Source organism: Camelus bactrianus, chromosome 5 (genome assembly GCF_048773025.1).
Source record: "Camelus bactrianus isolate YW-2024 breed Bactrian camel chromosome 5, ASM4877302v1, whole genome shotgun sequence".
Taxonomy (NCBI): domain Eukaryota; kingdom Metazoa; phylum Chordata; class Mammalia; order Artiodactyla; family Camelidae; genus Camelus; species Camelus bactrianus.
Window position 1 is genome coordinate 100,479,505 of NC_133543.1, and position 22,829 is coordinate 100,502,333.

Consider the following 22,829-nt stretch of genomic DNA (forward strand, 5'->3'; position numbering starts at 1 on the left):
GGTCACTCTTGTCCCTCCACATCTTCCCCCTCTCTGATGTTGTCTGACTGCTCATTTTGGGAGGAGGTCTGATGGACGTAAGAGGCTTTTTAACTTCGCTTTCTTGATTATTAACCATAAACCAATGTTGATTGGCTGCCCCAGTTTCTTCTGATCTGAAGGTCCTTTTCATGGTTTCTCCCATTTTTCTTACTGAATTGTAAGAGTTCTTTGAATTTTCTGAAAAATAAGCCTTTACTGGCTGCGAGCGTTGCAAATAGTGCCTCCCAGTCTACTTGCCCACACGGGCTTTAAAAATCCAACCAGGCATGTTCCAAATCCCGTCCCAGGGGGCTAATTTGCAGAACTATTTTCAAGGCGTTCCCAGTTCTGGCCCGCGTGTCCTCGTCTTGGGCCAAGGCATCCTGCCTGGGAGATTAGCTCCTGCTTATTGTAATCATTGGTCTGCCTTCCTGGGGCGAGTCTGCTCACTTTCTGTCCCCCCGACTTACATCACCCTCTGGTCTGGGAGTGCTTTCCTGCTCAAATAGCTCATTTCAGTCTCTCAGTCATTTTGGAGAAAATCAGTGAGTCCACACTGGACCCGGGGCTCAGGGCGTACCCCTGCCAGCCCTCAGTTCTAAATCTGCATTCAATTGAGGACCCTGGAGGTGGTTGCATCCTCAAGGAATGTGGGTCTGGGGAGCGCAGCCGGTGGGGCTCAGAGCACTTGCATTCCTGGAGAAAGTTAAAATTAGACAAAGCAGCTCCACTTCCTGCCATTCAGCCGCAGTGGGCTGGTGTTTGTTTGCACAAGGATTCTTCTGGTAACAGCCTGTAGTCGGTTTCTGGTGGAATGTGAGGTGAAGTCATGATTTTCAGGATGGAGGTGAGCTGTTTCCATGGCGATCTTTGTTGCTGGAATCCCTGCCTTGTTTGTGAATTCTTGTCGAATGGAAAAATATTGAAACAACTCCTTTTTATAGCTAGCAAGGAAGATTTTGTTTTTTTGAGAAGCTCTTTAATGAGAAGTTGATGCCAGAGAATTTACCTGTTGGTCAGTGAACTCTGGAGGGAGAGAGGTGACCCCCCCACCCAGCGGCTTGGCTCCCGATTGCCCGCCTCCTCCCCGGGAGGTCACCTCCCACCTGTCCCCTTGAAGCTGGACTCTTGGGAAGCCCCCTCTGACTGGAACAGCCCGGGGGCCAGGGCCACCCTCGCCCCACCCCCAGGGGGGCCAGGTTTAGCCAATAAAAATGCATGACACCCTAGTTCATTGGATATCCTTACGCTAATACAGGTGTTTGTTGTGTATCTGAAATTCAGATTTAACTGAGTGCTCTGGATTTTACCTGGAGACCCTAACACCCATCTCCCCCTGGGGATGCTGTGTGGTCCGTGGTCTCCATCTCACGGTGCCTGGGTCTCTCCCGGGAGGAGGGGCGTCGCCTGCTCTTGGCCGGCTGCTCACACCTGTGGCTTCTCGAGATTTCTCCACTCTTGTGTTTGGACCCTTCCTCGTGCCGGTGCTGGGTCAGCTGCTCCCCCCGCTGTGGTACGACTGGTCGCCACGCAGTCATGGGTGGTGCTGTGCCCATTTTATGGATGGAGAGTGTGCTGGAGGGCTGACACCTGCCCAGCGGCTCAGAGCTCGTAAACCTCAGCGTCTCCCGCTCCGCCCCACGGAGCCCGGAAGCTGGAGGGCACTGGAGAGAGGTAGCGTCTTCCTCCCTGGAGAACTGAGTGCTCGTCGGAGGCTCACGCGCAGGGAGCAGGAGGCATCACCAGCTCGCCCGGCCGGCCTGCCTGGAAGTGCCGCCCCTTAGTGGGGTCGGGGGGAGGCGGTGTCGCTGAGACCTGGAGTCGCAGGGCGCTGCGGGGGCCGTGGTCGAGCACAGGGCCTTGAAGCAGGTGGCGGGATGCTTTTGGAGGAGTTTTAGGGCGGTCAGCCAACTCAGCCAGAGTGAAGGGAATTGGCAGTGGAGGCTGGAGGCGGGATGGGGCCAAACTGGGGACAGCCTTGAGCCGGGACAGGGAAGCCTGGCCCCCCAGGGGGGCTGGTGGTGGAGGGGAGAGGGGTGCTTTGTGTTTGTGAGCAGAGGAATACTGTCTGAAGGTGAGGACGGTGGAGAGCTGCAGCTGGGCCTGGCTGGGAGACCCTTGATCATATACTCCAAAACCGGGCTGCAGATGCCAGGTACCTGGGGGACTTCCTTCATGTTCAGACATTAGAGCATCTTACCGGGTCCTCGGTGCAGCAGGTGCAGGGGCTGGGACGCAGCACTGAGCGACACAGGTGGGTTCCCACCCCATGGACCATATAGGTTAGCTTGTTTAAGATACAAAGGCTGATTCCTGGAGGGGATTCTAGTGCAGTTTCCTGAGTGTTCCAGGTGGTTCCAGGTGTCCAGGGTGAAGTCCTTGCCTTCCTGGAGCTTGTACTCTAGTGCAAGAGAAAGGAAATAAACAGATGGTAGACGGAGATTGTTGGGGTGATCCCTGAGGCCAGGTGCGGGGTTGGCATAAAAGCTGTGCTGTTTCTAGGAGGGTGTGTGGTAAGCTGAAGCATGGCCCCCAGAGAGAGTCACGTGCCAGACCTGTGAACGTTACTTTATATGACAAAAAGTGTGCTTTGCATGTCTGATTAATTGAAGGATCATGAGGGGGAACAATTACCCTGGAGATTTGGGATGGGCCCTAAATGTCATGGAGTGACAAGTGTCACTTTAAGAGAAAGGCAAAGGGAGATGTGACTGCAGAGGATGTCATCCTCTGTCCACATGGTGATGGAGACAGAGACGAGGGTGGTGGGCTTTGCAGATGGAAGAAGGGGCCACAAGCCAGGAATCCAAGGGGCTGGTAGGATGCTGGAAGGTGGAAAACACAGGGACATGGATTCTCCCTTTAGAGCCTCCAGAAGGAACCAGACCTGGCGGTACCTTGACTTTAGGCTGGTGAAACTGGATTCAGATTTCTGGCCTCCTGACTGTAAGAATAAATTTTTTATTTTAGTTTTTTTTTTCAGGGGAGAGGGGGCTGGAGGTAATTAGGTTTATTTATTTAATTATTTTTTGAGTTAATTTTTTTCAAATTGAAGTACAGTCCATTACAATGTGTTGGTTTCTACAGCATAATGCCCCAATATATATACATATACATACACACACACACACACACATATATTTGATTATTTTTTAACAGAGTTACTGGGGATTGAACCCAGGGCCTCATGCATTCTAAGCACACACTGTACCGCTTGAGTTATACCCTCCCCTTCAAGAATAAATTGGTTTCAAGCCACCAAATTTGGGGCAGTTTGTTACAGCAGCCATGGGAAAGTCACACAGAAATCAGGGGTTTGAGGAGGGGACATTTGAGCCGAGCCCCAGATATAAGTGACTGGAGGTAGTCGAGCTTCCAGAAGGTGGTGGGGAGGGGGGCTTCCCTGCTGATGTGTGGGCTGGGACCACGGGGCCTGAACCCGGATCCAGGCCCCGCTTAGGGTCAGGGACTCCTTGGGAACCATGAGCTCCGATGGCCTCCGGCTTGGACTGCATGTGTTTTTAATATAAGGATGTTGGGGGGGGTGTCAATGCCCTTTGCTTTTTTCCGGATGTGGCTGAATATAAGTGTATCTTGTTAATGGAACGAAGTCCCTCCTGGGCTTTCTAAATTGGAGTCTCTAACAGCACAAAACAGCCCAGCGGCTCTGCCCAGAGCCGACAGGAATGAGCGCTGCTGTGACTCAGCCGTGCCTGTGTCTCGGCTAGAAGACCCAGTGGTCCGGTGCCAGTCTGACATTTGCGTTTGGTCTCGTTTAGGACTCCTGGAGGCAGAGCCTGAGGCCAGGACTTGGGGGCTGGTATTCTGGGGAGAGATGGTCTCTAGAAGCAGGAGTGGGGCCCGGGGAGGGGGAGATGAGGAAGTTGGGAAGCAAGTGCAGGGGCAGTTACTGAGCTCACAGTCACTGTGACGGCTGGGGCGCTTCTGTGCTGGGGGGCCCTCCCCGGGAATCATGAGACTGTGCCTGATAATTGTCCCTCTGGAGGACGGGGGCTGGGACACAGACCCAGGGCTGCCCTGGGGAGTGTGTCCCTGCAGGCTGAGCGAGGGTGGGAGCTTGGGGGCCTGTGATGAGGGCTGCACCCACCCATGTGGAGAGTATCTTGACAGCACAGTGAGGGGGCAACCGATTATACAGAGACCCAGTACAGCGTGGCCTTCACAAAACCCAGACTTGACTGTTCCCATGGGTCCTGGGAAAGGCAGACATTTCAGCCCCTTCCAGCAAGAGCCCCTTCCCCCAAGGTCTGTCTTCATAACTGTCAGCCATCAGTGTGGCAGGAGGTGTTCAGAAGATCGTGGGAGAAAGCTGAGATGTGCGGGGACTGATGGGAGCACGGAGGTAACACGCTCCTCCCTTGCAGAGGGGCTTCTGACCCCTGTGGTAGCATCCTCTTGGTACCTGTCGGAGCCCGCCCAGCCCAGGTGGTACCTTCCCCGTCTGGGAGCTCTCTCTCCGTCCTGTCCTGCACTCACACCAGCAGCCTTGTCTTGGCGTCTTCCGTCTCCAGCCTTGTCTGGTGGTTAGGGACCTGCTCTCTCACTTCCATTCTAAGGGGCAGGACCCATGTGTTCTATTTATCTTGGTCTCTCTGTAGCTTGCAAAGAACAGAGCCTGAGTGAGCATTTGTGAGATGACAGAGTGACCTGTTGACCCTAACCTCAGGTCCCACAAAACCAAATGAGCACCAGCCAGGAGAGCTTGACCTGTGTTTAGCTGTGTTAACCTTTCACGCCTAATTGGTGGTTGCTTCTGACAAAGGTAAGGGTAAGTGCATACCTCGAGCAGGCCCTAGGTGGAAGGACTAATTTAGTCATAGGGATGCAGATGGCTCTGTTGGGGAGGGAGGGGTGGGGGACAGAACCTACATTTCATGTCCCAAATTACTCCCTGGACTGGGGTGTTCTGACCAGGACCTGATTCCACACTTGTTCACTTGTTTCAGCCTGTAGTTTGGAGCCAGAGGATCAGAGGGAAATGACCCGTTGGAGCCGCGCCCTTTGCTCATCCTTGCTGGGGGGGGGGTCATCCAGTTCTATGTCCACCAATGCAGACGTCTCCCAAAATGCACACCCGCCCATTGGATTGGTTTCTTTAAGTTTACATTTAAAAAAACAAACAAACAAAAACAGGTAAAAAAATTTTTGAAGGTTGCATTTTTTTTAAACATCTTATTAAAAAAAGTAGGACATTACCCTGCATTTCTGGATAACATGTTGTGAAGAGATCTCCCGATGAAGAGATTTGGAAACTGAGAATTCATTTTGGGGAAATAAATAAAAATACAGAGCGCTCCCCTTACAGTGTGATTCAGGTCTCAGGCTTCAGAAGATGCTTGTTGCCGCGATTCTGTTTCTGCCCCAGTCTCTCCATGTCTTTGAGGATCTGGCTTGTGATCGGAAAGTGGGGGGTGGTCTGTGATACACAACAGATGAGCAGATTGCAAATCATTGAAAGTAATACTTACACAGGAAGCATCCCGCCCTTTCTCCAGCAGCTTGGCCAGGCTTTCTGAACTGAATGTTGCAGCCAGTCCAACAGCGAGGCGGGCGGAGGCCCCAGCCCGCGTTGTGAAGGTGAATGGGGAAGGGGCCTCCTGAGGGCCCTGGTCGGGGGAGTCAGGCCCGGAAGGGGATTGGGCTCAGCTGGAAAGGCCCGCTTGGGTAGCTCCAGCTGCACTGCCCCTGCTCCTGCCTCCTTCACTGTTGCTAAGCTGAGAGGTTGCCGGGGTGAAGGGTTGACCCCCAGGCAGGAGGATCCAGGAGGTCAGAGGGCAGGTGGTCCTAATCTGTGGCGGGTCTGTCTGAGGTCAGGGAGGAGCAGGCAAAAAAGAGGAAAGCATATACCCTGGCATGGAGCGGAGAGCCCTGGTTTACGCTGGAGGACATCGAGGCCCGGGGCAAATTGGGTCATTTAGCGAAGTCCGTCAGGCCAGGAGAGGGAAGAGCTGAAATGGGGACCCACGGGATCGACTGGGGAGCATCTCAGAGGCCCCCATTTCCTTCTGCCTCCCCCTACGCGGCAGCTCCCACACCCGGTGCCCTGGCTGGTACTGGCCCCGTTTATTCCCGGGAAGAGGCGACAGGTCAGAATCAGAAACCTCAGGAAAGCTCTCCTTCATCAGCTTTGAAGTGGAGGTTGTTAAGACATTGGCCTTAGACTTCCAGCCCCGCTGGGAGCCCAGAATTGTGACCCAGCTCAGATTGTAAAACTCCCTAAGTAATTGGTCAGCGAGTGGAAAAAGTTAGTCGAAGCCTGAAAGAATCAGAACTTCTTTTTAATGGGAAAAGCCAGTGTCCTCGGACCTTCCGGCCCTCCTGACGTCGGGCGGAGGTCCTTCTGCGTGTGGGCTTGACGGCTGTGTCTGGCATGGACCACGCCTGGTGCACCCTCCTGGTTTCAGGCTTAAATTCAAGCAACAGCACACAAAGCCCAGTGAAGCAGTCTGAGTCCAGTCTGAGTCTGAAGTTTTATTATTTTTTATTATTTTTTTCCTAAACGTTTGACGTGGTTTAGTTTGCCGGCCTTTGTTTAAGTGATTCCCTTTTATCGAGTCTTTGATGAAATATTCAACGTGACTCGTCCTGGAAGCTGCTCGCCGCACAGAATAATTTGTGGAATAATTAAATCCATAAAAATGTCCGTAGCCAGGCCCACCAGCTCCATCTAGTAGGAGCAGAAGCCCAGAGGAGGAAGAGAAAGCAGCCTTCTGGCCACAGGTGTGGGCGTCCACGCATCCAGCAGAGCGTGAGCACGGGTAACCCAGCGCCCCTTCCTCACGCACAGACGGAAGCCTCCACCCTCTGCCTTGCTCTGCTGGGGAGGCAGGACGTTCAGAAGCACCGGCCACACACAGTGAAGCAAAGCAGCGCCTGGGTACCGCGTCAGGCACCGGGTAGGAGCCCACAGACGTGCAGGGTGAGAGGGTGGATGATGTGCAGGCGAAACCACTGGGGGCGTCTGGTTTGTGTGTCTCCATAACCCCTTTCTGGTGCTTCATATTCAAAATAGCATCAATCCAGGGGAGAGGAAAGGGTCTTCCTTACCACATGGTCAACAAATTATGAAACGTTATGAAATTTTAGGAGAGGGTAGGTGACTGCCCTCTCTGTTCCGTGTAAGAAAATTTCGCCCCGTAAGGCAGGTGAGATTTCAGACACGTTCACTCAGCCACATCACCCACCACACACCTAAATACTGTTTCAGTGAACAGTTTTACTAGTGCTTACTTTCTTAGCGCTGAATCCGAAGGTCAGTCTGCAGAAGGGTGATGTTTCTCAGCTTTGTAAATCGGTTGCCTTGTAAGTTTCTTCTGTAAACGATGAAAAAACAAGGGTGAAGTTCGCGGCTGGGTGATGGGACCTCGGTCTGCCCTGAGCGTCATTTGCAAAGGGACCAATCGATCGCGCCGACCCACGCTGGGGGACCGATGGTATGCATTTCAGCTTTGTGGCCCGTCAGGTGTCCGGGGCGGCCCCTCTATGTCGCCTCTGCATGAAAGAACCATAGACAAAACGTAAAGGAACCGGTGTGGCTGTGTTCAGTCGAACTGTATTCCCGGACACCACAATCTGAGCTTCATACAATTTTGATGTTTGTTTCTCCAGCTACTGAAAAATACTCTGTGTTCATGAGCAGAGACAGGCGGCGGGCGGGCCTTGGCTCTGCTTTGCGCTTTAGCGCTGCCGCTTGGTGCTTTCCAGGTACGGTTTTCAGGTTTGGTGGGGCAAGGATGGGAGGAACCGATTCCTGCCGGGGGAGGTTCCGGTCTAGATACTGGCAGATGCCGGATGTAAGGGATGCTTAGGCCGCTGGAGCCATACGTGTCCATCGTGATGGTTGGGAACCTAAGAACAGGCCTAGAAGTTCTCCAGCTTCCCCAAAGCCACCCCGGAATCACTCCTCCGCCAGCCCTGAGGAGCTGTGCTGGGCATACGCGAGGACAGGGCCGGCAGGCACCTGCTGAGGCTCCGGAAATGAAGCCCGAAGGTTTGGGTGTCCGGGGAGGTTCGGCCCCGCAGCCTGGACACCTCCTGTCTTGTGGGGCTAACGCAGGCTGACCCGAGGTCCAGGCGGATGACGGTTCACAGAGCGTTTCTGAATCCGTCCCTTTCATGGCAGCTCCGGAGATGGGAGAATTCCTTCCCCCGTTTTGCAGATGGGGTGTGTTGGTTTGCTAGGCGGTCATAACAGGCCCGCAGGTTGGGTTCTTAAACAACAGAAATTTATCGTCTCCCAGTTCTGAAGGCTGGACATCTAAGATCGGGTATCCGCAGGATTGGTTCCTTCTGAGACTGTGAGAGAGAAGCTGTTCCAGACCCCTCCCCTGCTTCTGTGCTCTGCTAGCCTCCCTTGGCGTTCTGTAACTCTTAGAAGCGTCACCCTGACTCCATCCTTCATCTTCCTGTGTGTGCACCTGCCTCCAGGTTTCCCCCTTGTAGCGACACCACTGATACTGGACTTGGATTCACCCTACGACCTCATCCTAACTTGATTACCTCTATAAAGACCTGATCTCCAAACAAGGTCATGTTCTGGGAAACTGGGGCCTCAACATATGAATGGGAAGGAGGACAGGTCCATCTGTCACACAGGGGAGGTGCTGTAAAGAATAGCTGAGTGTCTTTGGGGGGCCGTCCTGGGATGAGAATTGAGGGCGAGGTTGTCATCTCTGTCTTTGAATGAATAGAGTTGCCTGCCTGGGTTTCATGCGCCTCTTATTGGCCAAGATTGTGGGCTGTTGACAGAACAGCCGCTAAGTGATGCATAAAGGCGACATGTGTGCTGTTCCCACTGGACTCTACTCGTGTCTCCACTGGAGTCTCATTTGGAGGCTCTGGAAGACAACAGAATTTTCCCAGCTCTGCTCTTTGACAGCTCTGTAGCTCTTGGAGATTTCCCCCAAACTTTGGCTAAGAAAAACGTGGATGTGTATGGACATTTAATAGAAAATTCAGGGAATTAGGCATCTTTTAGGCTCCAGGGCTTTGTGCTAACTTGATCCACACACACTAAGTCATATGTCTTCTTTTGGGACCATCAGAACGGATGGGCCCACTGGTTCACAGTGACTCCTTCCCTTGGTTGAAAGACCACGCCCCTCTCCTCTTAGGAAAGCTGGTCTTTGTGCAGAAACCCAGGGCTTCCAGAGAGGTAGAGCATGGACCTGGTCCTGTCCACCTACCCCTCACCCCGACCCTGGACCTTACGGGCACGGCCATTCACAGCCTGAGCTGTGAACACAGGTCCACGTGTGCATCTGTCCCCGCCCACAGCCCACCACAGCAGCGATGTCGGCCTGTAAGGGCTGTGCATTTCCCCGTGACCCCTGTCCAGGGAACCCCCCAGGGATCCGTGGGAGGGAAAGCCGCTCAGCTTCAGGGCTGCGGGCTGGAAGCAAAGCTCCCCACCTACAGAGCCCACTGGAGTAAGCAACAGAAAAGGCCAGTGGCCTGCAAGGCCCATTCCTAAAATGCTGAGTGACCTGGCACCTAAGGATACGGTGAAGAAGGGTGTCATGAGTGGACTGTGAGGAGGAACATACCTCTCTCTTCTTAAAGGCTCAGCGGGTGAGCAGTCTGCTGTTCCTCATCACGAACCATTCTTCTGCGTCTGGGAGGTGGGCTTCAGGGTGGGAGATAATGCAGGCGCAGGCGGCCGGGGCTGCTGGCCACATGGAGATGCTGTCTCCAGGGAGGCTCCACGGCCTTACCAGCCCCTGACCCCTCCTCACCCTCCTCGAAGGATCTGCAGAGGGATCCGTGCGGAGGTAAGAAGCTCAACAGTGTTGGCACCTGGTCGGAATGTAGGTTAGCAAGTCCCACTCCCCGGGGCTGGGGTCTGCAAAGGGAAGGAGACACCCAAGTTCTTAGCTAGGCTGGGATAGTGACTTAACTTTTTTTTTAAATTAAAAAAATGCATATTCTACTCAGCACAGAACGCGCTGGAAAGTTTAGAGAAGCCCAAAGCAGCAGGAAAACACCGTAAACCCAGTTCTGAGAGGCCACCTCTGCGGTATTTCACTGCCCCAGGCCTTTTCAGAACCTTCCCCCCTTAATACGATGAGGTTCTCATTTGTTCTGTCTTGACAGAACCTTTGGGGGACCGCGAGCCCTCCGATGAACACCCCGAGTTCCTGGGACCCACGAGCAGCAGTGTGGATGCACCCAAAATCCACATGCTGGGTGGACGGACAGCGGCCTTCGCTTCCCGGGGCCTGAACATCCCCTCAGCGCCCCGCCGTGTCTCATCTTCTCAGGATCTGAATCTTTCCTGTCACATTCGAATCTATTTCCCCAGGTTGTTGCCTTTTTGGCAGCATTTATTGGTTTCAGGGGAGTTTCCCTTCTGCCTCTGTGGCTTCATACACTGCTGGGACGCTTAGATTGGCCTCTCCCTCGGGAGCAGCAGTCCACACACTGGGTTTTCTCTCTCCTGTCGGTTGACTTCCTTCCGGGCCTCCTCTCCCTCCCTCGGCCCGCCTCTGTGCGTCTGGACTTCATCGCACTGTGGGAGCCCCCAGGGAACGGCATCCCAAGCCCAGCTGGCTGTCCCAGTGTCTCGGGGAGCAGCTCTTTCCTCTTGGGCCATGTGAGCCGTTCAGGGGGATGAGGGTCTGTTCCCGGCTGTCTGTTCCGGGAGAGGGTGTTGATTTAGGCAAAGTGTCCGGGATGAAATTTCCACCCCCATTTCACAACGCGACGAGGTTCAGGGCTCCCGTAAAGCCGCGGGCAGCTCCGGTCCTCCCGTCCAGAAGGTCAGCCTGGCGCGGATGCTGACAGGGCCGTCGCGCGGCCGTGGTATCTTCAGTCTCTGGCCATCACCATCCTTGTTTAAGGGATCTGTCAGACGCCTTAGTAACCGCCTCTCGAGTGGCTGGCGACTGGGGAGGCCAGGCGTCTGGAATGCGTCTTTGGGGTTTTAGCTGATGAGGTTATTCTATTCTGATGAGCTCTCACTGCCAGACTTTGCAGCCAAGTCGCCGCAGGTGAGGGAAGATGACACAGCACTGGGGGGGGGGGGGGGGGGAGCAAATAAGGCCTTTGTGCCCCGCGGGGCTTCCAGAAACCAGCTCTGACGCGGGTCGCCGTGCAGGTTTGCTGGGGCGCACTCTTGGGTCAGCCCCCCTTGGAAGGGCCGGGTGGGCAGAGGGAAGCCCTCGGAGACCTCACAGGCACTGGCCCTGGGCCAGCCCTTCCCACTTCTCGGGGCGGGGAGGGACTTCCTTTTACCCCTGCATGGCCGCCCAGGGCGCGGCCGTGACCTGGGGGAGGGCCTCTTTCCAGGAGGCAGTTGTAGGAAGGGCCTTTCTGCCGGCCGCGCTGGGACGGGGAGGGGTCTACGGGGCCTGGGGGCCACATTGTAGCTTCCACCGCCCTCCTTATCTTCTAGATAAATGCAGTTTGGAACATACTTTGCTCTGGGGTGGAAGAGCTGTCCGGGGAAAGACGGAAATGAGTTCTCCAGCTGCACAGGACTCTGAGTCTTAGTCCCATTTCCCCTTCTGTCTTGCAGCACCCCCCTTCTCCGGACAGAAGGCCGGGTCCTGGGACTTGTCCTCTGACGTCGGGGAGCTGGGGGCCTGTTGCAGGTAAGAAACACAGACGGGGCAATTGGATGAGTAGCGGGACCGAGGCCTGCTGAGCAGAGGGGCTGTGTCATGACTGAGGGGACCAACCTGTGTCAGGTGACGGCCCCATGTGCTCTGCAGGGCCACTCAGGAGGGAGGAAGAAGTCGCTTCTCGTGACCCTCCTTGGCCTCTCTCGGCACCACACCATCTCCCTCCCGGCCCCGTCTTCACATCCTCGTCAGCTTCGAGTGTCCCCACACGTGAAGGGCAGATGTCACTGGTGTGCCTGGCACCGGTGAGTTCCCAGAACAGTCCCTCATTTCCGTTTACCTGTGTGACTTCCCTCTTTGTGGCCACCGGTGGAATGTTCTTGCTCTCCCCAGAAACCAGCTGGGCAGCTTGTCTGTCCTCCGCCCTGAAGGCTGTGGGACAGAGCCCAGGTTGGCTGTCCTGTGGTGTCTGCACAAAGGAGTTATTATTAAAACGAAAGAGGTTTTGAGTTTCCCAAACAATGGCCTCTGGTGTGAGATGCCCTGCCCTTGGAGAGTCTCTCTGGTAGGGGTGTGTCCTTGGAAGGAACACAGTGGCAGAAGGTGTTCAGAGGAAGCGTTAGCCAGTGTCCAGGAAGAGCTGGAGGCATTCAGCCTCCCCTGCAGAAGGGAGAGCGAGTGGTGGCCTGGCAGAATGTTCTAGGATGTTTTCAGGACCTTTTTTTATTTCCAGCCGAAGGAGATAATTGATTGAGTGACTGATTGATTGATTTAATGGAGGTACTGGGGTTAAACCCAAGATCTCATGCATGCTAAGCACGCGCTCTGTCACTAGGGCTGTGCCCATCCCCAGTTCGGGTTGTCCTTGAAATCACGCACATCTTCTCCTCAGATGGGGGAAGATGATCCGGATTTTGTTACAGCGTTCTCCACTCCCCACCTTTCCTATCACATCTCTTGTTCTCCTGGTATCAGCACAAACTTCTGGACAGAAAGAATGCTTTGGGATGTCTGCCTGGGACAACCTGGGCGCTTTTAATCGCGCTGTGAGGAATTTAGGAGTGTTCTGGTCTCAGAGTCAGTCCTCACCCCGCTGAGGTCTTAGAGACTTAAAATGCCTCTGCCCTGGAAGGGGCCGCCAGCAGCCCTGGCCCTGCAGGCTGCGGTCTGTCTGGGTTGCGGTGAACGCAGGGGAAGCCAGGCAGATTCCTAGCATTCTTTCGGACTGGCATGGGCCGGAATGCTGGGGTTTCTGAAATCAAACAGCAAGTGTACAGCTTGGTCCTCCTCTGTGGATAAACCCAGCGGACACCAGTGGTGGTGTGACATGGCTCCCCATCTGACCCCCACCTGACCCCACCTCTGGGTTTGAATTTGGGGTTCAGCTTGGCCAGTTCAGGCCCCCTCCTGAGCAAGGCAGGAGGTCAGTGGGGGGTGGGGCTGCCTGGGACCCCGCTCCAGCTCCAGCAGGTCCCTGGGTGTCACTTATATGGCTTACTTTTTCTGGCACTGTGCCAGCATTCCCGGGGCAGCAGGACCTCTGGGCAAAGGAAACCGGAGGGTTGAGATGAGTCAGAACAGTGCCCGCAGTCCCCACCTTGTCCTTAAGGGCTCCGGGTAGCCTGGAGAGGGAGGTGCTCCTTTGCTGACATGCCTTTGGGGGACGTTTAGGGGCGGGGACCTGCATCTCTCAGCATTTAAAGAGACCAGCCCCTGGCTGTGGCCAAGATGGGAACTTGACACATTTGGCCGATTTTTGTGGGGTTTTTTTCCCTCCAGAAACATAAATGCGTTGTTTTCCCTCTGCTTCTTAATGTTCAAGATACGATTTGTCTCAAGTTCACTGTGAGGCAGAGCTTGTGCGGGCTTCCGTTCCTGTGCCTTCTGCGGGCGCCTGTGTTGTGTCTGCACGTGACCCCATCAGCGCGGGGCCTGAGCCTGCTATTCTCACCGCCGGAAAGAGTTCATTCAAGTGCCCAGGGGTGTTGCTGGTGGGCCAGGGGAGGGAGCGGAAATGATGCCCAGCGCTAGTTCTCTGTGAGGCCAGTGTGGACCACCAGAGTGACCGGCAAGAGGCAGATGTGGCCCGGCAGCCCCCTGGGGTGCGTGCCAACCAAGGACGGAGCTCAGCGGTGGGGGGAGGGGGGGCCAGGGCCCCGAGGCCGAGGCTGGTTCCCACGGGCTGCCGACGGCCCTGGAGGCTGGCGCGAGCTCCAGCCTCGGGGCCCCACGCCCTGCGTGTTGCACCTCTCAGCCCGCGGACACTCCATACGCCTTGCCCATGTTACGGACGAGAAATGGGGCTCAGAGTACCTCGTTCAGGTTCAAGTTCAGAGGGTTATAAATAAGCCTGTGTGCATGTTTCCTTGCTGCCTCCCCTTACCTGGCGCCTGGGAGGGCACATGAGCTACGTGGGCAGGTATCCCCAAGTCCAGCTCTGGCCAATAGAAGTCAGTTTTGAGCCACAAACATGAGCCATGTAGATAATTTTTTAGAGTAAAACTCAAGAAGTGAGATTAAATCTTTTTCTCTTAGAACTATAGATTTACTTAAAACAAGGACACTGTTAAGGAATGAGCTGAATGACCTTCAGGGATGGGGCCATCCAGCGGCCCGGCCTCGTCCACTCTGAACTCTGGAACGGGGACGGACTCTGGCCGGGCGCCCTCGGCCTGGACCACGTGGATAATCACGGACAAATTCTTGCTTTTCAAGGGTTACTTTTTAGGCTGAGGATCTCCGTTTTTTCCCATTGTGCAGGTTTTTTGGCTTTGTTTCTGGTTGAGCATTCAGTTAACAATTTAAAGTGTGCAGGTTGATTGGCATTTAAGTGCCTTCAGTGTGACGTGACCCCCACCTCTCTCTGGTCTCAAAACTTTTTCGTCACCCCAGGAAAACACCCCCTCCCCACTAAGTAACTGCTCCCATCACCCCCTGCCCCCATGCCCTGGCAACCAACCACTAATTGTTTACTTTGGAGGTTGAACTGGGCGCCAGCTGTTTGTAGGGGAGATCCTGGCTTTCTTGTGTCCCTGGGACAGAGCAATGAAGGCCAGCATCCTTAAAGCCAGCATGACGCCCAGGCCTGCTTGGACTTGGACGCTAGCCAGATGGTGCAGAAGCACCGAGCTGCACCTGCCCAGGCCTGCCCGGCCCTCTGGAGGTCAAGTCTGACATCACAGTGGTCAGCAGGTGTTTTACCAGCAGGGAGGGGGACCCGGCCTCGCATCACCTGAGTGTGGGGCAGCTCTCAGCCTCCTTCAACACCTCCGCGTTGCTGTGCCTCGATAAATAAAGGCTGCAGTTGACTGTGAGTGAGGTCATGTGGCACCAGCAGGAAGCCTGGGGAATGCGGGCAGATGAGAAACCTGACCCACACTTCAGCAAGGCGTTCAACTAAAAAAGGCACCTGCATTCTTAAAAGCCTTGTGGTTTAGTCTCTCAGTCTCATCACCCTTCTCAAAGCAGGCACGTCATGAGGACAGATGAGACATTTTTGACATACTCAAGGCCCAGGAGATAAAAGATGTGAGTCAGAGAAAGATTCCACCGTTGTTTATTTCAAGAGCCTTCCCATCTCTTGCTGCAACCTGCTTAGACTACAGAGAACTTCCCAGTCTGATCAGAAACCCTCGCTTCCCTGCCTCTGGCCTGAGTTTTGTCCTTTTAGTGTTAGTGTTAGTTCCTTATTTATAGTTGGCTGGGCCGGTTGCAATTTAGGAAGGACAGAGTGTGTTTCATTCTTGGGTCAGAAAAATGTCTGCGCAGAGAGCGTATAGTCTTGATCTTTTCTAAGCACAGGCAGATTCCGATTATGGGCACGTAAGCATTATGCATCAGTTTCCTCAGACTTTGGTTTCCTCATCTGTGAAAATGGACCCAGTCTCAAAAGATTCTCAAAGATCAAAAGGAATCAAATATGCACCCTAACTGGCTCAAGAGAAAAAACTGGGAGGATTATTGGAAAGATCCAGAGGGGAGCCCAGCGGATCGTAGGGGACCCGGGAACCAGGCTGTGAGGAATGAAGCTGCTCTTAGGGTGGAGTTGCACGTCCCCCCGCCTGTGCTTCTCGCTGACACCTGGCCTTCGCGGCTCAGCCAGGGCCCAGCAGCCCTGTGCTGGACCTGCCCCAGGCCACTTGCTCCTTTCCCAGCGCCCTGCTCTTAGAAGCAGGTTGGGCCGCTCGCTCTTTTGAGCCAGTGCTCAGTTGCTGCAGACAGCGGATTGGCTCACTGGTATGTGGTATCCATCTCTGATCCATCGGAGGGAGGGGACAGGGCCCCGGGGTGTCCAGGCTGGGGGCGAGCCTGGGCCAGGCAGTGATACTCCCAGGAAAGTGAGGAGGTGGCATGTGTTCATCCTCTCCTGGGCTTTATGCAGACTTGCCACCCTCCCTTCCTCCGTCTCCCGTCTTCCCTCCTTCCCAGCCTCCCTGTTTCCTTCCCTCCCTCCTTCTGAATTTGCCACAACCCCACCAGCCGCCCCGGGCCCCCCTCTCCTGTGTCTATACTGCGGGGCCCTGAGCATCAGTCACGTGGCTCCTCTGAACACGCAGCACGTGTGGCCAACGGGGATGCCCTGCCCCGGACGCTTCGCTTCCCGCTGTTTCTCAAACATGTCACCCTCCCGACTTCAGGCTGCTGCAGGGGCCCCAAAGGTCAGAAGAAGGATTCACACCACCCGCTGGCCAGAGTGAGCAATTTGGGGCCCTCTTCCCAAGAGGTCAGCAGCCGGCCTCGGGGAAGGCTGAGCAGAGGGACAGTCCTGGCTCCTCGAGGGTGCTCAGATGCTGTTTGGTAGGATGTCCCGCTGAGATGCACCCGGTGTCTCCTTCCCTCCACTCTGTCCCAGTGGGAAGGGACCTGAGAGGTCGTGGGGCCGAGGTCTGCATTTGGTAGAGGAGGCGGCAGAGCAGGGCTGCTGTCAGGTCGGCCCACTCCTGTCGGCCCCGCGGGGTCCACCTCTCTCTGTCCCTGGCTGTGTGCTGTGGCCCTGGCTCCGGGTAGACAGGACCCCCTACCTTCCTGGGCAGCCCTGGACTTCACATTCGGTAAACATAACTTGATTCTTTTTCTCCCCTCCTTCATCGTTGCCCATAAATCCTGTTTACACTTGTTTTCTGTGTGTGAGCTGGAATGTATAGCCTCATCTCCGTCTTTGGTTTTTGACGTAATTCATTGTAGAAAGTGTTGACTGATGCTCTAGGTCTGTCTGGGGTGTCCTCTGTTGGAGCACAGTGCTCTGGGCCTTGGCCCATTAAACAGAATCTTAACAACAGGTGTGTCGCCATGGGCCTTATGGACTTCTAGTGGTCCATTTAGAGGGTCCTCGAGACCCTGAAATGATAAGCCAAACTTTGCAGGAATAGGTGATTTACTAAAGCGATAGCCAACAGCCCTTATCAGATAGACTCCTCAAATGATCTGTGTCCTCAAAGCCCCTGACCTGGAGGAAGACCTGGGACTGGCTTGGAGATGAGGCCGGCTTGGGTCTGACCGAGGACCTGAACGCCTGCCTGGGCCAGAGCGCTCAGCCCAGACCGAGGTGAAACGCTTCTCTCCTGTATCTGGTCATTATTTCTGTTGCTTTTCGTTCGGTCCAGGTGGTATTTGCTCCTTTACAGAATAGGGTAGACTTGGCTTATGAGAATCTTCTCTGGATTTTAGTTGATCCGGGGCTTGCTTGGACCCACAACTGAAAATCAGAAATGCTGTGTGGGTGGTTGACAGGCACCCAGGGTCCAGGTCACTAGCAGGCCGTCGGTGGGTCGCTGGAGAGAGCGGCCCCCTGAACCGTCAGGCTGCACGGTGTTCAGGTCTTGAGCGGCGTTGGAAGAGGAAATCATAAACCGACTCTCAGAGGCGGGTGGGTTTCTGATGAATGGCGCGTGTGGTCTGGGGCCCTCGTGGATTCGGCAGAAGCAGCTTCAGGGAGGAAATGTTTTTGTACAGTGTTTGAAGAGCTCTTCTGTAGGTTCCTTTTATATTTACATTTTGCAGAGCGCATTACAGTTTGCAAAGCTCTCCCCAACTCGGGCTTGCTCTTCTTCGAGAGGTGGGTCGGGCCAGATGGTCGTCAGGAGCCTCATTTTACAGACGAGGGAGCTGGTGCCCCAGGAGTGGAGCAGTGATTAAACGGAGCTCAGGTGAGCCTTCCAACCTCACACCAGCACCCGGATCCCCACAGCAGAAGACCTGGGACCAGCTGGTGGAAGGCTCGGCAGGGCTCTGGAACTGCCCGTTGGCGGAGCGAGTCGCTGGGCTGTAGCAGAGCCCAGGTGGGGCTGGATGGATGTCCAGCAGGAGTCCTTTACCAGGTTCCTGTCCGGCTGGGATCTCTGGATTTCAAAAGGACTTAATGTAACTTGAGAACCGGGCTTCCATCTGCCGGGGCATAAATATTTGTTGAGAGGCCGGTTTGCATGTGTTACTGGGAAATAGTTTGCCCTCCTCCGGATGCTAAGTGTCTGTAGGCAGTTTTTAGGGTACCGCACGTGAGTGGGCTTCAGAGTGAATCTCAGTGCGCTCCCGTTGATGGGGTCCTGGGGACGGGGTGTGGCTGGGTGGCGGGAGCCCACAGCAGCCCTCTTCTTGCCGTCCTCCGGGAAGGCTGGTGGGGCTGGAGGCCAGCATGACCGAGGCAGACTCCCTTCTGGCCGGGGTCTGGCCCTCAGACACCAGACTGGATTCTGCAAACCCAGGCCACGGAGGCCAGGCTCCCACTTTATCAATGTGATGTGAGGAAAGAGGATTCTTTGCCAGAGCTAATAGAGCAAGCGTCCTGGCTGAATAGTTTCTCTGGGGTGGGTGGGGGGAGTGCAGCAGGAGACCAGAACGAGGGTCGTCAGCGGGAGGGGCAGCTGTGTGTGTTTGTTTTGACTAGAAGTCTAGTCAGTGTACAGTGCCGTGTCACTTTCTGGTGTACGGCGTCGTGTCTCAGTCACACGTGAACATGCGTAGATTCCTCTTCATCTTCTTTTTCATTATGAGTTACTGCAAGATACTGGCTGTAGTTCCCTGTGCTTCGTGTTGGAGACTTGTTTGCCTGTTTTATGTACAGTAGTCAGTATCTGCAAGTCACAAACTCCCACTTTACCCTTCCCACCCCCTCCTCCCTGGTAACCCTACGTCTGTTTTCGATGTCTGTGAGTTGTTTTATCTGTTGGGAAGAAGCCCCCTTTTCTGGGGGAGCCTTTTCCTCCCGCTTTACCTGTGTGGTTCTGGTGGGGCGTGGCCTGGACTCCGCAGCGAACCTGTCTGGGGGCGGATCTCAGCGACTGGACTGATGGCTGTGTGGCTCCGCTCAGTGGCCCGCTGTGGTGCCTCAGTTTGCTCACCTGCAGAATGGGAGTGGAACCGCAGTTAGGAGGTGAGGGGCTGCCAGCTGGGAGGCCTCGAGTCTCTGGACCCAGGCTGCTCCGGGGCCAGGCCCGCCCTGTGCTTCCCGCAGCTTGATTTGGCTGCCCCAGTCCAATCTCATTGTTGCCTAGCACGTTTGCATCGGGTTTTTAGAGTCCTAAAAGCCACCCAGATGCCCTTGCTCCTGTCCCTACTTGGGGAGCGTCCTCCCAGTGCGCTGCGGCCTCCACAGTGTGCTGCGGCTCTGGGTCAGCACCCCTGACCAGCCCCTGCCTCCTGGCCGGGCCGGGTCCCAGTCCACCTTGATTCCTCCCATTGTGACTTCTCCCCCTTGCCGGACCCGCCCCGCTCCTGACTACGCGTAGGTGGTTGGGTTTTTTCTCCCTGTCCTGTTATAGTGTATTCTTGTTGGTAACAAGAATATGTCTCAGTGTGTACGATTTTTTTTAAATAAAAGTATCTTTTCAGACTGTGTTCTGCACACACAGAACACTTTAGCCCCATTTGTGTGTCTTATGGGCTCATTTTAAAGTGTCCCAGTTTGGTTGACATGTGGTATAGTCACAAAGTTGTGCAACCACCATCTCTAACTCCAGACCATTTTTCCAACCCAAGAGGAGACCTGTGAGCAGTCAGGCGACACCCCTCCCTGCCCCCCGGCTGCGGCAGCCTCCCGCCTGCTCACTGTCTCTGTATATTTGCTGCTTCTGGGTAGGCTGTGAGTGGAACCGTCCAGCAGGTGACTTGTGGTGACTGTCTTCTTCCCCATGTTGTAGCGTTTGCAAGGCTCCCCGCCCCCGCTGCGGCAGCACGTGGCCGCGTGTCCTTCCTTCTTGTGTGAGCGGTGCTCCCCCGCAGGGAGACACCACGCCGCGTAGGGCCGCCCACCCGTCGGGACGCTTGGGTCTGTGTCTGCCTCTGGCTGCTGCCAACAGTGCTGCTGGGAGTCATCATCCTTCGACTTTAACTTAATTTTAACTTCTCTCACCTAATTCTAACAGCTTCTGACTTAATTTTAAGAGCTGTCTTCTCTCATTTTCAGTCTCCTGTCGAGACCCCAAGCTTCACAGCCAGCTCCCTGCCCCCACCCGCAGGCCCGGCGCCGGTATCTGGTCCACCCCCGAGAGCCAGGGCTTGCCCTGGCATTGAGACCGCCCTTGGCGCGGACCGGCTCGGGTTGCTGGTGCACAGAGGCTGGCTCGGTGCCGTGCACTGTGGAGACGAGACCCTCACCTGCGCGCTGAGCATCCCTGGCCGGGAGGTCCTGCTTCCCAAGGGGCGTCCACAGCAGCCTCGGCCAGGTGTTCCTGCAGGCGCAGTGCCGCACGCACCTGCATCAGGACCACAGAGAGGCCTGCTGTGAGGACGCAGCCTCCCGGGTCTCCCCTGTGCTGGCTGCCGCGGGGCTGCCCCTCCTTCCCCTCCCACACCTGCGGTGGGGTCAGCCCGGGGCTTGACCTGGAACCAACCACTGCATCAAATGGGGTTCCCTTGCCTCCTGGGAGGACTGGCCAGTAGGACGGCCAGGCTAGAGAGGGAGAGACGGGGAGCTTGGGGCAGCCCCTCTCTGCAGCATAGCCTGAGATTCACCCTGGTCCCCCTGGTCTAGGGTCCCTGTCTCCCCAGGCTCCTTTAACTGTCTCCCCCTCCCTCCTGCTGTCATTGCCCCAGGGCGCTCCTGCACCCACCCACATCGCTGTCACCGTCCCTTTTCTAAACTTGACTCAAATGATGCTAAATCTGAGTGACAGCGAGCTGGTCCCTACCTGGTGGGGATGTCACGGCAGGGCCCGGGAACCTGCACTTCAACCTGACTGGCCCAGTCAGTTGCTGCCACTCTCAGCTTCCTTGGGTCCAGACTCCACACTGACCGCTCTTGTCCTACCCCCACCTTTTGGAGCATCTGTCCGAGGAGGCGCAAGGTGTGTACTGACGTCCAGATTTTGCAGGTTGAACACACATCTTATAGGCAAGCCATGGGAGGAGCAGGAGGGAGGAGAGCCAGTGCCTTTGACTTTGGGAAGGATCACCCGCCACAGGCCCCCTCGCACCCGAGTCCCTGGTGCCCTTACAGGGGCTGCAGTTGCAGTCCCGAGGTTGCGTCCCCCAGTCCCCATCTGTGTCCCGGGAGGGAAGGGTCTTGACTTCCGGGTGGCAGGGAGCAGGTGCAGCATCCCCCTGGAGGGGAAGAGGGCAGCAGCTTAAGGGCCGTGAGGAGCCAGGCAGGGTGTTTGTAAGCTGAAAGGAAGGTGGTTCTTGCCAGCCTCCTCTCCCTGCACCAACCAGTGAGGAGCCCTGTGCTCTGCACCCCAGAACCACCGGGCTCTGGACTCAGGGCCCAGCTCACTCTGGGACGCCAGCCGGGGCAGCCGGCCTGGGCTTCTGCGGTCTCCCTTGTCTGTCCCTTCACAGCGCCAGTGTCACCAGGGGACGTCCAGCAGGTCTGGAGACGTTTCTGGTCATCACAGCTGAAGTCGCGGGGAGCTACTGGTGTCTAGTGGGTCGAGGCGAGCGTGATGCTGACCACCCTGCGACGCACAGAACATGCCCTGCCAGACACACACACACACACACACACACACACCCCCAGCAAAAAATGACCCGGCCTCAGATGTCCATAGTCCCAAAGTTGAGAAATGCTGCTTTATGGAAAAAATGTTCTGTTTCAACTGGAGAGCTGACTGGCTGGGGGAGATGGGTGGTGCCCTTGGCTCGGATGGGGATACAGGAGGCTGGGCATCCTTGCGTGGGGGGTGGGGAGCGGGTGTGCTGGACCCGAGGTGGCGGCGGGCCAGCCCGCGGGTGGGCAGGAGGTGCTGCGGAGACAGCGTTTGGGCGTCAGCAGAGACCAGGGGGCCCCATTCCCCCACTTCCGGGGGTGGCCTGGCGGTGACTAGCCTCCCTAAGGAGGATGCCCTGAGTGATGAGAGCAGAAGGGTGAGGGTGGACACTGGGGACACCGGACACTTGAGGGCAGGCAGAGGAGGAGAAATCTCGGACAGAAGGGGGAAGCACCAGCCATGGGGGTGCCAGGGAGACCCCTGCGAGACAGGCCTTGAAGGCCAGTGCAGAGAGGAGGAAGCTGTCCCTCTGGGAGGCCACGCAGAGCACAGTGGTTAGAAAGCCGCTGGGTGAGTCGTGCTCAGGGAAGCGCCCTCGGGCTCCTGGGGCTTCGTCACAACCCCAGGGAGAACAGTGTGTCCGAGCCCCGGGGCGAGGGAAGCTGCCCCGGGGACGTGAGGGGAGGAGGATAGCGGCTCAGGGGCTGTGGGGAGCCCGGCTGGGTGTTTGTCAGCAGACAGGAGGGCAGTCCTTGCCGGCCTCCTCTCCCCGCGCCAGCCAGGGGGGCCCTGTGCTCCAGCCAGTTGGTCCTGTAGGAAAGGGGCCCCGGGCTCTGGTCCAAGCCAAGGCTCTGCGTGACTGAGGGCAGGAGGAGGAGGAGGAATGGGGGCCGTGGCGTCAGGGAGAAGATGCTCCAAGAACCCACTGGACGACTGGGTAGGAACAGCGATGAGGCAGAGCAGGGGACGGGAAGGCCGAGGCGGTGCCCCTTCCACCTGCGGGTGGTTCCTTCCGTTACCCTCCATGTGATGAACTCGGCGTCGTCGGGCGCTTTTCAGCTGAGGTGAAAGGAAAGCCCCTCCGCGCTGCCCTCCAGCTCCAGGTCACACTCCCAGTCCGAGCGCCTCTCTCGCGTCACCCTCAGAACTGGAAGGAAAGCAGCTGTGATTATCGAGAGGCCACAGACGGGGTTCCAGGGCCCCGGGTCAGCCCCCTCTGCCTGCGGGAAACCTGTTGATGGGTGGAATTCCATTTCTTCTCTGCCTGGTGCGACTTGCAGCAGAAGCTCTGCCGAAAAACAGAGGG

General features: G+C 56.1%; 1 protein-coding gene across 3 annotated transcripts in view; it reads left to right on the forward strand.

Moving 5' to 3' along the window:
• SH3BP4 (SH3 domain binding protein 4) overlaps positions 1 to 22,829 on the forward strand; it is an 82,366-nt gene that overhangs the window by 24,158 nt on the left and 35,379 nt on the right. Inside the window, exons 1-2 of one of the 3 annotated variants that reach the window (XM_010948155.3) lie at positions 1,296 to 1,695; positions 11,558 to 11,633. The exons of 1 other annotated variant lie outside the window; for it this stretch is intronic. The gene's annotated coding sequence lies outside the window, so the exon portion shown is untranslated. Of the gene's footprint in view, positions 1 to 1,295; positions 1,696 to 11,557; positions 11,634 to 22,829 lie in introns of those variants that run through there. One more of the 3 variants, XM_074364524.1, reaches the window with a different exon arrangement.